This window comes from Triplophysa dalaica, chromosome 9 (genome assembly GCF_015846415.1).
Source record: "Triplophysa dalaica isolate WHDGS20190420 chromosome 9, ASM1584641v1, whole genome shotgun sequence".
In the NCBI taxonomy this organism is placed as follows: domain Eukaryota; kingdom Metazoa; phylum Chordata; class Actinopteri; order Cypriniformes; family Nemacheilidae; genus Triplophysa; species Triplophysa dalaica.
In genome coordinates this window covers 12,557,534-12,574,855 of record NC_079550.1, presented here as the reverse complement: position 1 = coordinate 12,574,855, position 17,322 = coordinate 12,557,534, and the positions used below count along the sequence as shown (strand labels likewise).

Here is a 17,322-nt window from a genome sequence, read left to right as displayed (position 1 = left end):
TCTGTGGGCCAGGCAGTGATGGGACACACCGGTCAAGAAGGCTTTTGTGGACCTCTCTGACTGTATCTGAGGCCCACAGTATAACACATGTACTAACAGCCCGTTCGTATTTTCTTCACCTGGACCTTATGTCTCTCAGATAGGCCTCTTCTTTCTTGAAAAAGACCATTTGCTACATACCAATTCGTAAGATGTAAACACTTCCAGTTTCAGTTTTTCAGTAAATCTTTCATATGTAATTAAATAAACATATCTTTTTATGCAGAATAAAAACTGCAGGAACATGGCTGAATGTTTTATAGCAGGGCTTAACAGGAAATTGGTCAATCAGCATCCTGTTTCATAATCAGTACTAGAAGCCAACTATCCATTGCACCATTTTTTCGCTCCTACTGCACTCTGATTGGTTGGAGTAAAAGGTACCTTTAAAGGAGAAGTTCACTTCAAAATAAGCCCCATTTACTCTCCATAGTAATTTTTATTCCTACTATGGAAAGTCAATGGGGGCTTTTTTTGAGGTGAACTACTCCTTTAAAGAGTAGGTAGCATGAGATCATGAAAATGACATTTCATGCAGTATGTTCTGAAGACGTGTTTGAAATTAAGCTGTCTGCCAAGTTGTAAATCCGAAGGTGAATAAATAAAGTTATTTGCTTGTAAAAAGGGGAGTCGACTCTGAATCACACAAACGAGACGTGGAATAGTTCACCTGCGTATCTACGTCACTACACATAGTCCCCGCCTACGTTTTGCTGAGACTGCCGGGAAAACTTCTCTCCTCCCCCAAAACACTGTCGCTCGTTCGTGATGCATGTGCATCATGTCTAGAACCTGTGTTCCACTGTGTGAAACTAAGTCGGTCTTATTTCAACTACCAAAGGAAGAACGTCTGAGGGAAAAATGGTTATAATTCATTTTTCCAACGATACCAAAGGAGTATAACCCCAGGGGGGGTACTGTGCGCATGTCATTTCATCAAACATTGGTTTAATAATCTTGGCGCGTTCACTGCAGGGTATGTGAAACGACGATCCTTGAAAGAGGGGGCAATACCAATTCTATTTGGACCTGTTAGCTCCACCGAATCAGAACCTGTAAATGTGACTTTTCATTTTTGTCTTAACTTCAAGAAATATTTTCGTACCTTATGTCTGTGTTTAGCTAATGCATATAACGCTAACATTAGCATGTACCGTTATTTCTGGGGTGTTACAGTTTGTTTATATTGCTATTCACTTTGCATTTTGACACATTTGCCGCATGGCACCTATATAGATATATTTGGGTGAAACTACAATCATTTTCAAAATGTTGACTTTCTGAAATGCTCTATGTACCATGACAACGCACAGTTAAGACGAAATAATAGTATTACTAACGTATTAACAGTAATGTAAGAAAAAAAAAAAAATTCATTGATGAGCAAAAGCACAACATGCATGTTGTCACACTGGGAGTTTTTATGACAAGAGTTGTCACTTGCCACTGACAAACATCCTGCTCCAGTCGTGGTGGAGTTTGTTGTGGATTAGCGTCTTCTTCCTCGTCAGACTCGGGCTCAAGTTGGTACGGTAAAATCGCAGCCATCTCTAGCTACACATATAATATACATGACATCCAACCACATGAAAACCGTAATCCTGTAATGATGGTAGGGGGGTTCATTTGCGACAAATGATGAAAGCGTTTAACCAATAACATCAGACTACACCATCTGACCAATCTCCTGACACAAGGTTAGCGGGTAGGCAGGGCCTAGACGGATGAATCGCGGAACGAATCATTTGAGAGTCAGTCAAGAAGTAAGGTAAGAATAACTGCCTATTATTACAACATTATAGTGTTTAAACACATTGTATGTACATAAAATTTTTGTTGGACACTTCGTAAACCACTTCGTACTCTTTAATAAAATGTGCAACAATTCACCCAATGTTGAACAACTAAGTGTGCAGCACTGAATGCAAAGTAAATGCTTAGCGTCTCGCCATTATTTGGCATTTTTAAACCATTGAACTGCAATAACAAAAAAAGGTGTTTGTGGCCACTCCGTATAATGCAACACAATTTATGGTTGTAACTTCTTAAGACAACATCTCAGATTCATGAAGGATAATTAAACACATTGTGTCATGTTGAGATCTTATGTTAAACAGTCGTCTCTGTGAAGGTTTTCATGACATCCTAAAAGTGGACCAGCCCTAGAAGATTACTCTTACATATAAGCTTATTAGCTTTATGGTGCTTCTGATCAGCAAACCAAGAGAAACTGACACAATAATCACCTCAGCACTTTAAACAATGAAGAGCGATGGAGTGAACATCCTGATCAGCTAAACACACATTTGTCAGCTAAACAGTTTGTCGATTGCAAACTCATTGCAACCAAACGTTCGGTTCACTGCGGGACAGTTTCGGAGATATAGATTCCACACCCTCACAGTAGAGTATAAGACATTTGCACCGCGGCTCAGAACACTGAGAATAACTATGCTAAAGCTAAACTAACTTTTTTAGAATTGCTTCAGATGTCAGCAAACTGTGAAATTAACACTGGAGCCAAGTAATGGAAAGAGCTCTCAGGGATTAACCCGCCCTATTATGAGCCCGCAAGATTACGCAAGGCAATTTTTCACTGCTGGTAAACTAGATAAGTCTAACGAGAGAGCAGCTGTCAATCAAGTTTCAATTAAAACTCAATTAAAGCAATTTGATCCTCAATGCCGTCACAGGCCAAATACAGAGTAATCCTTTCCACTTCTCCAAATGAGGGCATGAGTTGCAAATTTACTTCATCTTTTACTTCACCAGTCAGATGTGAATAAACATGGCATAAATAACAAGGTATAGTAAAGACAGCTTCATCGGACGCACGCTCCTGGTCTGTGTGTGGTTATCGGTTTGGGAAGTGGCTAATAATATAACTACAGTTGAAAGAAAAAGTATGTGAACCCTTTGGGCTTACCTGGATTTCTTCCTAAATTGGTCTTAAAATGTGTTCCGATCTTCATCTAAGACAATAGAGCCCACAACAATAGAGAAACACAGTCTGCCTAAACTAATACCGCACAAACATTATACGTTTTCATGTTTTTATTGAACACAACATGTAAACATTCATAGTGCAGGGTGGAAAAAGTATGTGAACCCCTAGGCTAATGACTTCTCCAAGAGCTAATTGGAGCCAGGAGTCAGCCAACCTGGGGTCCAATCAATGTGATGAGATTGGATGTGTTGATTAAAGCTGGCCTGTCCAATAAAAAACACACACCAGTTTTGAGTTTGCTGTTTTGAAATAGCGTTGTGTGATGTGAACCATGCCTCGCACAAAAGAGCTCTCAGAAGACCTACGATCAAGAATTGTTGACTTACATAAAGCTGGAAAGGGCTACAAAAGTATATCTAAAAGCCTTGATGTCCATGTGTCCACGGTAAGACAGATTGTCTACAAATGTAGAAAGTTCACTCAACCAAAATTGAGTTGTTTGGAAAGAACACACAACGCTATGTGTGGAGAACAAAAGGCACAGCACACCAACATCAAAACCTCACCCCAACAGTGAAATATGGTGGAGGGGGCATCATGGTTTGGGGCTGCTTTGCTGCCTCAGGCCCTGGACGGATTACTGTCATCGATGGAAAAATGAATTCCAAAGTTTATCAAGACATTTTGCAGGAAAACTTAAGACCATCTGTCCGCAAACTGAAGCTTAACAGAGGATGGACGATGCAACAGGACAACAACCCAAAGCATAGAAGTAAATCAACAACAGAATGGCTTCAACAGAAGAAAATACTCCTTCTGGAGTGGCCCAGTCAGAGTCCTGACCTCAACCCGATTGAGATGCTGTTGCATGACCTCAAGAGAGCGATTCACACCAGACATCCCAAGAATATTGCTGAACTGAAACACTTTTGTAAAGAGGAATGGTCCAAAATTTCTCCTGACCGTTGTGCAGGTCTGATCTGCAACTATAGGAAACGTTTGCTTGAGGTTATTGCTGCCAAAGGAGGGTCAACCAGTTATTAAACCCAAAGGTTCACATACTTTTTCCACCCTGCACTATGAATGTTTACATGTTGTGTTCAATAAAAACATGAAAACATATAATGTTTGTGCGGTATTAGTTTAAGCAGACTGTGTTTCTCTATTGTTGTGACTTAGATGAAGATCAGAACACATTTTATGACCAATTTATGAAGAAATCCAAGTAAGCCCAAAGGGTTCACATACTTTTTCTTTCAACTGTATATACTGTATATTTTAATCAGTTTATATTATTATTAATTCATAATTCATAATGATATGTTATTATTTAATAATTGTATTAAATTGACAATGTAGAGTTTTATTGAATATTAATTTTGTAAAAAAACAATTTGTTAAATAGGTCATTCACCTTTTTCGTTTAGTTTATGCTTAGCCATGTAACGGTTATTTTACTGGTAACCCAAAATAAAACAGGCTAGAAATACTTTTACCTTGTTAGCTTATGTAATTTACTTGTTATTTTATTTTGTTTATCATCAGAAATAATCTACAGGGATTTGCGGATGTGTGCCGGAAGTTATGTTTGGACCACAAAAGCGTGCATGCGCAGAAAATGTTTGTTTATATTGTTGCTTTGAAACCGTCTATCCAGGAAAATATAGAGGACATGAAGCACTGTACATCTTCCATTTGACATGGGTTGAGTAAGGCTTTGTGCAACTGATTCAAATCATTGGGGTCTTTAGAATCCAGAAGGGGTTTATTTTACAATAATGACAGTCAGACAGTGCATTGAAACCACATGCTGAATAGAGTGGTAATGTAAATGATCCTGCTTACACAGCTACTTCCTTTGTAAATAAATAGACATGAAATACAGTTTCCAGTTTAAATGTGCGAGGTGACATCACCATGCAACGAGAGACATGAAATCAGCACACTACAAGTGAATGGTTGTCAGGGACAACCGTCAAATAGACAGTTTAGTGTTCGACCACAGAATGCCATGACCGACCAATCAGAATCCAGTATTCCAGAGAACGGCGTAAATCAGCATTACATAAAGTGAAATTAAATTACAGCCCAATATGAATAGCCAGCCAAAAACCCTAAGGGACATTAACAACACCGAGAGCCAAATCAGAAGAGACAGAAGACAATGAAAACACTCAAAAACAATTGTATATTTCAGCGGGGCTCAGGACAGCATTGCTGCTTGTCTCAGAGTTCTGAGCAGTGACACAGGATCCTTTTGAGAGCAGTTTGAGGAGACTGAATGGGCCATTTATGAAAGTGCCTGTAAAATGTTCCACGCTCCGCTCTCACTAAAGACGACGCATGGAAAGTAAATCCAAACAACCGATGTGGCTAATAACCGTACCTCCTAAATGTGATATTCTTTCACCAATGAATCGCACGTGCTGATTCTACATAATAATAATACGACTAGCGCCTCAGACAACAACTGTTACAGCAATGCTTTGCGTGCGAGTTTTAATACCGGAAAGTTTTTCCTGGTCTGGCATCTTTGAAGTCAGGAAGGACAGCGTGGATTACGTAAGAGGATGCCATCTTCACTCCTTGAAAGAGGAGCAGAAGGAGGTGGGAGGGTAGTTGGAAGGGTAAATGAAGTGCAAGAATGGCAGGGGCAGAGGGGCTGGCGCGGCGAAGGGGGGCTGGTTTTCTAAGCTCAATTGAGGTTTTGTGTAATAATGGAAAAACGTTCCACGTGAAGCCAGAAAAGCCTGGATGAGGGACACCCCGATTACTAGAGTCTGAAAGGCGTGTTTGTTAAAAGCCACTTGAAGGAAAAGCTGAACATTGGTGGAAAACATGGCAGAGTAACATGAAGCAACAGGGACTCTTGCTATGCATTTCCTCTTATTTTGTGTGTTTCTACAAAACTATCTTACCTTAGTTGAATTTGTATAATACAAAGCAAAGTAAAAAAAATTGTTAGTCAGTCTACATGATTTTTTCAATTGTTTATTAGTATAGTAAAACTTAAACACAACAAGCTAAATGACATAAGGTATCTTTCATGTGCATAGTACAACTGGACAAAAAGTATGAGCAATGCCGATAAAAAGTTATGCCATTAACCTATGGCATTACGAGTACTGAACTGGAACAAAACAGCATTCATTACCCAGCCCTTTTCACAAACAGATACAGCCCGCTGCAAGCGCACTGCACTTCCGGAGTGTGCAAGCGTATGTGCACTGTGGTTGATGATGTCTTTCTGGGGTCGTGGTGGCCAGGCTGACAGGAGGTGAGGAGTAGTGGGGTGCAGAGAGTATGCTGGGCTGGCAAGAGTGCATAGAGAGTGAGACACTGCAGGCCTAAAGAATGAACACAGGCTGTTTATGCCCACTCACTGCAGTCCACAGAACCTCTGTGCTCCATTCCATGACATCATCACTGGGGAGCACGCCTGAATAGCTCTTATCATGCATGTGTGCGTGCTTGAGAGCGGCGACCTGACACAAGGACCAGATGGCAAAATTTAAGACGTTACACCACAGCCCGAGCACTACGGGCACAATAGCCTTAAAGAAATGTTCTGGGTCCAATGCACATTGTGCTTTATCAACAACATGTGCGACTGACTGCGGATTACCACAGAAAATTATACCAGCTTTTTCTTCCCACAACACAATATAAAGCGTTCACCAAAAACATCTACGGGCAATGACTTGCAAAACTTTACACATTTACATTTCATGGTATTATTGCAAATTCTCTAAGCATGAAACACTTCTGTACTATAATTTTCTCTTTGTTCAATGGCCATTCCCACGTGACAGAAAAGCATGTATGAAATTATAACACCTGTCATCGGGAACCCTTTTTTAACAAAAGAGCCAGTTTTTCCAGTGTTGGTTAACAGTGCATACATACAGGTTTACAATAGTTCTCCATTCAATTTAACTTCATTATATCAAATATATGATTAAAAAAGTGCACGTTTCTATGGTACTGATACTCACAAAACACTGCATATGTGTCTTTTGACAATAGGTATGTTTGTCTTATTGAAATGCATGGTTTGATTGAAAACTTTTTACATGTGATTACATAGCGAGGCAACAAGTTCCGTTTCATACGCCACAGAAAGCCGTAACTTTCAATTGAAGCATGACCCTCGAGCTCTGTGTCGCTCCATCTGGGCTGCGGGCGCAAGAGGTTACCATAGAAACGTCGTTTGCCGTTGATTTGTGTGATGGCGTTTGTCCATAGCACTGCATGTGTGTATTGGCCAGGACAACCTGAAATATTCATATGTACTACGTTTTTTAACGATCAAATGTTGGTGAAGGGTTAGTGTTTAGCGATATTTTCTATAGTCAGATCGTTCTATCGCCAGCCTGTGGATCCCCGATACACGATAGTATCGAAGGGTGGGGCAATTACGCATTTTTACGAGCTGGATTTGTTGACAAAAACAGAAGTTTACGTGTCTAGAAAATGCTCATGTGACTGTAATTAGCATTCTATCAGAGATTAAGTTCAGTGCAGTTGGCAAAATTGTTTCTTACCACCGCAACCTTTTAAACGAGAGAAAGTAAACTATTGCTATAAGTCAATATTATTCATCCAAATGCGTCATTGATTCCCACATGCGCTGTTATTACATGATTGCCAAACGGAAACAACTCATGGGCTGGTTATAATCACGCATACTCATATAAACAACTCATATAAGAGAACCAAGTTCCTTTATTATCAGTGAGTTTTTTTGGGCCCATCCTTTGTTGTTTGAGGAACATTATAAACAGAGATATTTTTTATGCTTCTGCCCCTTTAAGAGCTTGTGCGCTACACTGTAACACACATGCGTTTTGTTTCCCAACTGTTTGTTCACGAAACAGTGTGGAAATTTTGTGCTTATATGTCCGTTTCACAGTAAGAAGGTGTGAAAGAGAACTCTGTTTAGTATTTTGTCCTCTGACTCTCTGGGCAAGCGCAAGTCTCAAACAACCGACCTGAAGGCTTTTAGTGACTTTTCTTCATGAAAGATGCATTGATACACATTTGGCTTTATCAATACAGACTAAATAAATATAAATGGTATATTAACGTGACGTATAACATTATTATACTTGACGTTAACATAATTTTTTATGCTTTGCCGTATTGTTCGAATAGTATAGTGCTTAAAGTTTAAACACATGTTTCCTACATAAGCTTCAAATGCATACAATACGCAACACATTTTGTAATCTCTGCTGTTTGGTACATTAGTCAGGGAAATTCTTGTATTCTGAAGGCGCCAAATCATATTTGAGTATTAAGATTGAGTGCTTCACTCATTTGCTCTGTCGGTCCTTCATAGCATCATAGCATTAAATGTGCCTCTTTTTACATCCACAAATTACATCTTTGGAGTGTGGGCACAAATAGATAGGTGAAGGGTCAAAGGAGGGGAGCAGGTTCTCTATTGATATATAACTTTTTGTTAGGATATTACAATATTTGGCCGAGATACAACTATTTCAAACTCTGGTATCTGAGGGTGCAAAAAAATTAAGACATGGAGAAAATTGCCTTTGAAGTTGTTTATCATAGGCACTGTAGTAGGAGGTCGCTGCTTAGAAGAAACAGGTTTGTTGTAACGATCTCTATGGCTTACCGCTGTTTTGACTGTGAAGAATAGATGAAACCGAAAGCAGAAAAGCTTATCTTTACATAAAAACCAAACTTGAGTGGGTATGTGTAATTCCCAAATAGTAGGCAGCAAGTTTGGAAGCGTGTTTCCGGACATTTTTTTATGCGTTTATATTATTGTTTTATTGTCACTAGGAACATGATCTTTACTTAATATTAGTGGTGGGCCGTTAACGGCGTTGCAGTGAGACTATTATCGCGCGTTAAAAAAAATGTCGCCGTTAATCTATTCTCAAAGTTGGGTTGGGAGCTGGGTCTATACTACGCAAGCTATGATGACTTTCACCTTGATATTTTAGCGCGGATGTATACCAGCTTAACTGCACTGTACGGGGCGAGAACGAGATTTTTCAACTCGCGTGATTCGCGTCATTCGCGGAAGCAGAAGCAGCCTCATCATCTCATGACCAGGGCTTCATTCGCGTCCTTAGCGCAGCCTCATCATCTCATAACCAGGGCTTCATTCGCGCGATTCGCGCAGCAAGTAGGTCTATTGGCTCTTTTCATTAACATATAAATCACTCGCGCTTGAGGCGCCATTCGCGTTTGGTCTGAACACAACATAACGTTACTGTGAAATTACCGCATCAAACGTGACGTGCTAACATGCTATCAAGCCGCCGGGTTTGCTTCAGGGAATATTCATTTTTAAGAAGCTTCCCAATAGAAACATCGACAAGACTAAGGTTGTTTGCACATTGTGCAATGCGGAATTGGTTTAAAAAAAACACTTTCTCTCAACAGGTAGTGGTCTAGCTTTAGTTGAAACCAGTAACTTTGTATTGAGATCTAATGTATTATGGCTCCTGTATGACATATCGCTTGTTGCTCCCTCACTCTTTGTAAATCGATTTGGATAAAAGCGTCTGCTAAATGACTAAATGTAAATGTACTGTAGGAGCTCTTCCAGTCTCAAGTACCACCTAAACGCAAATCATCCCTTAGCTAATGCGGAAGTAAACACAAGTTCATCTTATTGAACATAATTTAATTTTCATCACCAATTATCATAGTAGAACAGCTTTCTCAAGCAGTTTGTGATGCATTTTGGAAACAGGACATGAGCCCCTGGTCTAATGCGCCACCTGGCTTGAGAAACCCGTTCTCAAAGACTTACTTTTAGTCATTATTTGGGTAGCACACATACTCTGAATGCCTTCGGCAGAATTCAAATGAGCCATTTTAATCTAGATTAATCTAGATTAATCTTGGAATTAATCTAGATTAATCTAGATTAAAAAAATTAATCTATGCCCACCACTACTTAATATACTAATGATTTTCGTCGTAGAATAATTTGTTTATAATTTTGACCATAAAAATAATTTTTGGCTAAATGTTCTGGTGCTATTAAAGGAGTAGTTCACTATCAAATAAAAATGTAATAATAATTCACTCACCCACATGTCATCGAAAACAAATTGAGGCTTTTGAGGAACATTATTCATGGTTCTTATCCATATAATAGATTTGAACGGGGGGCTGTTGGTATTGGTCCAAATTTCAGTTTCATCGCAGATTCAGAGGCTCTACACGACATCAGCCAATGATTAAGGGTGTTGTCTAGCAAAACGTTCCAGGAAATCTTCCCGGGAAAAAAAAATATTATATGCTTCTTAAACATAAATATATGGCTTGCACTGCAGACTGAGCCACAATCACATACAGTCTGTATTCTACATATTTATGTAAATACATATATATTCTATATTTGAATTACATACATAATCTATATAATTAATAATGTTTCTGATTTCTGTGTTTTCTTTATTCACAGAAAACTGATAATAAACTATGTAACAAAGTAAAAGGCACTATATCAATCATTTTAAATGGAAACATGTAAAGATATAAATAATGTAGTACTGCTCATAAAAAAAAGTTATAATCTAATAACTTTTACTATGTAGGCCTAAACCAGCAATGTTCACATGAGACAAGGATAGAAAAGGACAAAACTATCTATAAAGTACATTTTAAATACCCAGAACAACAGTCCCAGATAAAAAGGAAATTGAGCCATTTTTACGGTAAAAATAATAAAAGCATTGCACAAAGAATTTAAGTTCCTAAAGCAAACATCTAAACAATGTGTTTGTTTTTAGAAACTGACGTATGAGTCTAAAGTATTTTCGGTGATAATCAACAGCATGCCACAAATTCTAGTGAAGGAGCATAACCAGTATCCCATCATATTCCTCCAACCGATAAGCAAACAGAGTTAAGAAAGTCTCTGCAAGAAGCATGTACAGTAACCCATAACAGGTACACTATTCCCTTTCACTTCTCCTTTAATGTTATAAAGAGGAACTTCTTAAACTATATGTGACAAAAAATATCCACTCTAGGAGGTTAGCATGACCATGCTCAAGTCAGTGGAAACAACTGAGCCGGAAGCCTCAGAAAACACTGTGTACAGAAACATAAGCTATGTAACCCTGACTGTCATTTTTACGCAAAATGGCTTCATCTAATGGTCATAGGCAAATCCTGGACAGTGTCTTGGCAAATAAGATGAGTGCTTTGCGGATGGACATAGTGTTTTGAGTCTTTATGGCTCCAAGTGCACCAATTGGCACTGAAAGAATTCCACATTTACTCCAAATATCAGCTGTTAAACCCATTAATCAGTGACGAATGAGTAATGACATGATCAAACAAGAGCAATGTGTGTGTGTTTATGAGTGAGCACAGGACTATGGTGTAGGTAACAAAGAGAAACTGAAGTAAAAGTATGTGTATGTGGAAGTGACATTTAATGTAACATCAGTAGCAGCAATGGGCTTCTAAAATGCTTGGCCCCTACCGCAGATGATATCACAATGGAGCTTATGGGGGGAGAGTGGCAGTGGCCTGGGGAGATTTTCCTTTTCTGCTCTAATAAACCCAATCACCCGTTCTGACAAGGCTTGAGGATGTGCATTTCTTCACGCTAAATTGTCTGTTTAAATTCTCTGATATTGTGAGAAGAGGTGGGATGGCAGAGAGTTAGCCAGTGAGTTCATAACCAAGGTCAAATGAAAAAGCTGAAGATTTAAGACAGTCAACCAGAATGCAACAAAATCAAAGCAAGCACTAGAATTGCACAATATTGAAAAAAATGGATAACTGGATGATTTAGTTATAAAAAAAATGCTAAATGACTTACAATTGTCATGTTTAATATTCTTTCTGGGAAAAGAAAGCATCACTCTCTCTGTTTCACCAGCATCCCCCTAAAACTTTGAAATAACGTCTGGAAAAGTTACGATCATTCAGTTGAGGGCTGGAATGATTTCTTGAGTAGATCGAATACAAAAATTTGTATTTTTGAGGCAATTTTTTTGCCTCAAAGCTTTGTTTAATCGTTTGACTACATTACACGCAGGGCACCGTGTTTTCCCATGCACCATGCTTACTAACGCACAGCCAGCAAAACTCTGGATATGTTATGTAAACACAGAAGACGCTGCAGAATAAATAACAGAAAAATCTACCGGTTTTCATTTCTGCTCTGGCAACTGCGAGACTGCGACAAACAGTTTGTGTGTGTGTACTTGTATGTGCACGTTAGAATGGTAAGAGAACATTGTGCTTGGTACGTTCCTTATCTTTGAACCAAACTTTTAGGACTTCAGCCAGCAAAGTTTATCCTGTATGACTAGCGAGTGTCACAGTACGTATTATGTCCAAAGGCTAAAATAGGTCTTTGTGGCTGTTTAAACACATGCGCACCTAACAGGGTGGTTTTGTGAGACAAGGCATGGGCCGGTAAGATATTTTGACGATATGATAACCTTCCGCAAAAGTGTCACGCTTTCACGGTATTGCGATTACAACACTAAAGTGTGATATTTTCAAATGTCTGCATATACAAACAACAACTTTTCAACTGGACACATATACATTTTATTTTTAACCAACATTCATAGAAAATGTATGTCAGGTAAAAATAAAGCCTTAAAATTATAATACTCTTTTCATTATTATCTAAATACTCCATTAATCTTTGAAACAATTGGTAGAATACTCGATTACTAAAATAATCGATAGGTACAGCCTTAATTCAGATATTGCAAACCATTGCACTGTGCATACCACAACTGTCAACATTTTTATTATTTAAAAGAAAATAACAGCCCAAGCCAGCACAAATCAAAATAAGATTTGTAAAATCTAACTATAGGAACACATTTTTTTACGAGATGTCCAATTCAAATTAATTCCTGGGATGTGTTTCGTATAAAAAGTATTATTATTAGAAAAAAGCAATTAAGTCCCTCCCCAACCACACAACTAAACCTAACTTCACTGGGGGCGTAAAGCATCCTAAAACTTTGAATAAGATCGTACAAATTTATTTCAAAATTGCAATTTAAAACCATCGACTTATCGGCAAATGTTTGAATAAGTGAGCAAATAAAAATTATCAATATACCACCAACAATATTGGTTATTTATTAAAAATCTTATCAGTATCAGCATCCCTAGTTTAAAACATTTAATTTTAGGGTAATTAATCAAAGTGACAAGCGACAGCTTAATTATCTAAACAGCATTAGCATTCTAAACCTTTTTTTGAGGAGGCACTCGCCCAACCGTCCTCCACTGCACGTGTATTATTGTCTAAACTGTAGGACGAGTTGGAATTAATTCCTGTGGTAATGAAAATCATGCCACAGCTGTTGTTGATACAGCTTATGTTGTACTTAACCCGAAACACTCTTCAATGTTCTCGAGCGGGCCGTTCACTGACCATTTTCTGTAATAGACTGATAAAACACCAGATCCATTGTATTTTTGTACACCAGAGCCATGCTAATCCTGCACCCAACTGTCATACTATCTTCTATCCCATCTCTCTATCAGCAGCGAAGCTCACAGCGCACAGGATTAATCTCAACTAGGCATGCTTGCCTTGCAACGCTGCCCCAGAAACTACATAAGATTTAAGCATCCGTGTAGCGTGAGGGAGAAGAGACCAGGCAAATAAATCATATCCAATCGCCTTCTGCAGCGCACTCTCACACGCTCACTGCACACGCTGTTCAGTCACAGTTTAATGCATCAGAGAAAACACAGCACAGCAGTCAGGTCTACATTGGCACAGATCGCCATGAACTGTATAAACCAAGACTATGAAGGGAGAAAGAATACATCACATCTTAATATGGCACAGGGAACTGAGATTTTTTTCAAGAGATTACCTCTATAAACAGGCAGTGAGTGCCTCAACAAAACTTTAATGCCATCACATCTGATATAAAAAAAACAAAAAAACATTTTTGTTTCACTGGTAGTAGAAGTCGCTGGTGTTTTGGCATCATCGAGTGTTTTCGGGCATTAACTTCTGTCTCACAACACTCCAGCCCGTCGGTCAATGTGCCTCCCCCTCTCCTCTCAGACAGCCAGTGGGCAATTGGCTTGAAGTCCACATTTCCCCCTCACTGCCCTGCTGTATGGGGGAATCTATGTTCAAACAAACTGTGTTTGAAAGAACTCTCAAAATTCAGGCCTTTGCTTTACCGAGTCACTGCAACCTGGAACACCAAACAATGACTCCCGTACAACTCTCCATTTCCATTAGTTTAGGCAAGTAAACACTAGTTTTAATTAAGTCACATATATATGTATATAGATATATATATATAGATATATTTTGGAGTTGGATAAATCCACCAATTGCAATCTGATTGGCTTGTCGTTACACAAGCTTCAGGAGTCAGGGTGCAAACATTTGACAAGACTGAATTTGACAACGCTTGTGAAGTTCATGACATTGCCTCTTGAAAAGATTTTAACAGTAAACAAGTTATCTTTGAGCATTTGCAGATTTTCCATTGGCAAACATGCAATCTTCTAATTCTGACATGTGAGACGACTTGGGCAGTCTCCTAAAAACAACAGTCTTTGGTCTGCAGAGTTATTTAAGCTTATTGAGTTATTTAAGCTCCCACTTTGTTGCACAATGGTCTATTATTGTGGAAGCGTGAATATAATATTTACCCATCTGCACCAGTTACAGCTGAAAGTTTCAGAAACAAAGTACAACGTGCTTCTAAATTTATTCATATAATCAAAAGTCTGATGTGTGGCACTTACAGACCAGGAAGAATCGCCTTGCACAATATACACTCAAGTTAATGCTGACATTTATACACTGTATACATCGTGAGATGCTACCTAATATATGTTTTAATACAACCTAAGAATATAAAATAAGTCCGTTTTTTGCTAATCACAGCATTAGCACAAATGTTCACCGTTCTAATAAACGTGTGTAAAATCACCAAAAAGAGTTTACAAATAATCTTTACAATATAATTCAATATTCATACACTACAGCCAATAGAGTTCAAGCACGGATACCAAAGCAGTGGTAATGTGGCGCCTTTCATAATGTTGGATACACGTTATTCACACGCCCAACCAACATTTAGCCGCAATCACCCAACTGCAACCAACGTGAAAACTTTCTTTCATGAAATTTGCAGCTTCTACACCACTTAGCAGTAGATGAATTCGCTCTTTGTATATAATAATCTACATGTTAACAGCTAGCATTTATGTAATCATACAGCTAGCATACGAACATTAACCGTTGACAAGCATCTCTAAACATGATTTCAAGGCAAAAAACACCCGAGTCAAATTTCATGGGTGTTGTCTGTTATTAGGTGTTGAAAAACCATACCTAAATCATTGAGAGAACTTGCCCATACTTAAAAATAATTACTTTGACGGTTGCGTGAAATGCAGTTCTTTTCAGGCGATTAATTCAGTATATGTTACTCTCAGTGGGATTGGTGTACTTATTTTGTAACAAGTACACTCATGGCTATATTCTGCAGGAGTCTGTGATTCCTGAGATACTTCCAGTCATAGCCATTTAGATGAGTTTACAGTACAGTCGAGGATTCATGAATGTCAAGTGAGATCTTCTGTACTGCCAGAGAAACCTACATATCTGTCCAGCATTGACTAACCCCAACTACAATTTCATAATAACAAAAATAGCTTTTGTCACAGATCAAGAGACTGAAATGAATTATACTGAAAAGTTGAAACCTTTTGATCCACAATCACTGTTATAGACCTTACTAAAATGTAATACAGGATAAGATTTCCGTTTGAACTGAATGCTGCTAATATCTCATTTGTTCCTGGTGTTAAACGGGACCTGGGTTTAAATGATGAAAAACGTAGTATTGGTAGTTACACCTTAACACGGTTTCTCTAAAAGGACAAGCGGTTTAAACTTGACAATTGCATGCAGCTTGTGGTTTTCTATGCTATACTTGATCCTAGCTCCACATCGCAAGTCTCCATGTGAGCTCGCGAGTGCACTTCCCAGCAACCTGACAAAAACCAAAAAGGTTGTCGTTTTAGGTTTCAAAATGGGTGTTGAAAATGTATATTTACTTATGTAAACAGAAAAACAAGAAGAAATACATTATCATTGTATTTTAAGTGTACTTTAAACTAAATGATAAAGTGGGACTATACAGTATTTATATTATTTTATTGTTCACTATTGCTACTTTTTTACTTTAATTTTTAACAGGATAATATAATTTTTCACACTGTGCAATGCGAGCACTAAACCGAATCTCCAGGTGCTCTCTTGAGAACCAGACAGAAAAACGTTTGTGCACCCCTGTAGCCTCCGTGCACTGTGCATATTTATTTTGTTCACATGCATGATCAATATTATAATTTAAATGATAAACATTTATTCAATTTGATATGTTTAAAAAATGTTAAACATATACAAGTACGTGTTTATAAATACAAAATGCACAGACATTTTATCCTGGATTCGATTAATCATGGAACAGCCCTATTTCCCATTTCCTTTATAGGCTGATTTCCCACAAACTATCAAAAGATGCATCCGTTAATTTAGGTCGGGACTACCTGTTTGTCCAACCAATGACAGACAAAGTAGTTTTCTTGAAACATGAAAAAAAAATACATTAAATTTGTTTCTATTCCCTAAAGCCCAGAAACAACTCACTTGAACTTAAATAACTTACCTACATTTAGTTTTGGACAAATTAGATGAAATATATTTCAAGTAATACTGTAATATCTGGCATTTTACGTAGACATTGGCGTCTTGGCACACCCAAACAAATTCTGTAGGCACTGTTGTAAGTTACGAATCCAACTTTAAAAACTCAATATTTTAGGGTGTACTCTAACTATCTGAAATGTGCCCGAGCACATTTGACTCCCAAAACCCAGTTCATTTGACTAGTGTGATCGCTCCGTATCACGCCCGGGCATGGTTGGTTTAGCGGTCCCTGTGTCTCTTGGAAGAGGTGGGTTAGAGCATGGTGCGGTTGGGCTTGGTAAGCATGTAGTGCGAGCGCAGAACTAAAAGAATGACGTAAAATAATGCGACTGTTTAAATTCCTCCCTGAGATTCAGCCGTCAACGTAATAAAACTGATTAACAGCGCACTTACACGTGCAGGCGTGTGTCATCACATCCAAAACTACTCCAGCTTTGTTAAACATAATCCAACGTGTGTAACAATAGGCTTTACGATAATAAAGGATACGAGAAGGTGATTTAAAAGCATGATGAGCCGTTTACTGACGTATCGCTATCGTATTACAGTGATTTCATTTAAGCAGATCAGTCTGTGCAGCGCACACATGAAGATAAACACCAACAAC

The 17,322-nt window shown here is 38.4% G+C and overlaps 1 protein-coding gene across 3 annotated transcripts in view; it reads right to left on the bottom strand.

Moving 5' to 3' along the window:
* arhgef12a (Rho guanine nucleotide exchange factor (GEF) 12a) overlaps window positions 1-17,322 on the bottom strand; it is a 50,100-nt gene that overhangs the window by 28,256 nt on the left and 4,522 nt on the right. The window lies entirely within an intron of this gene.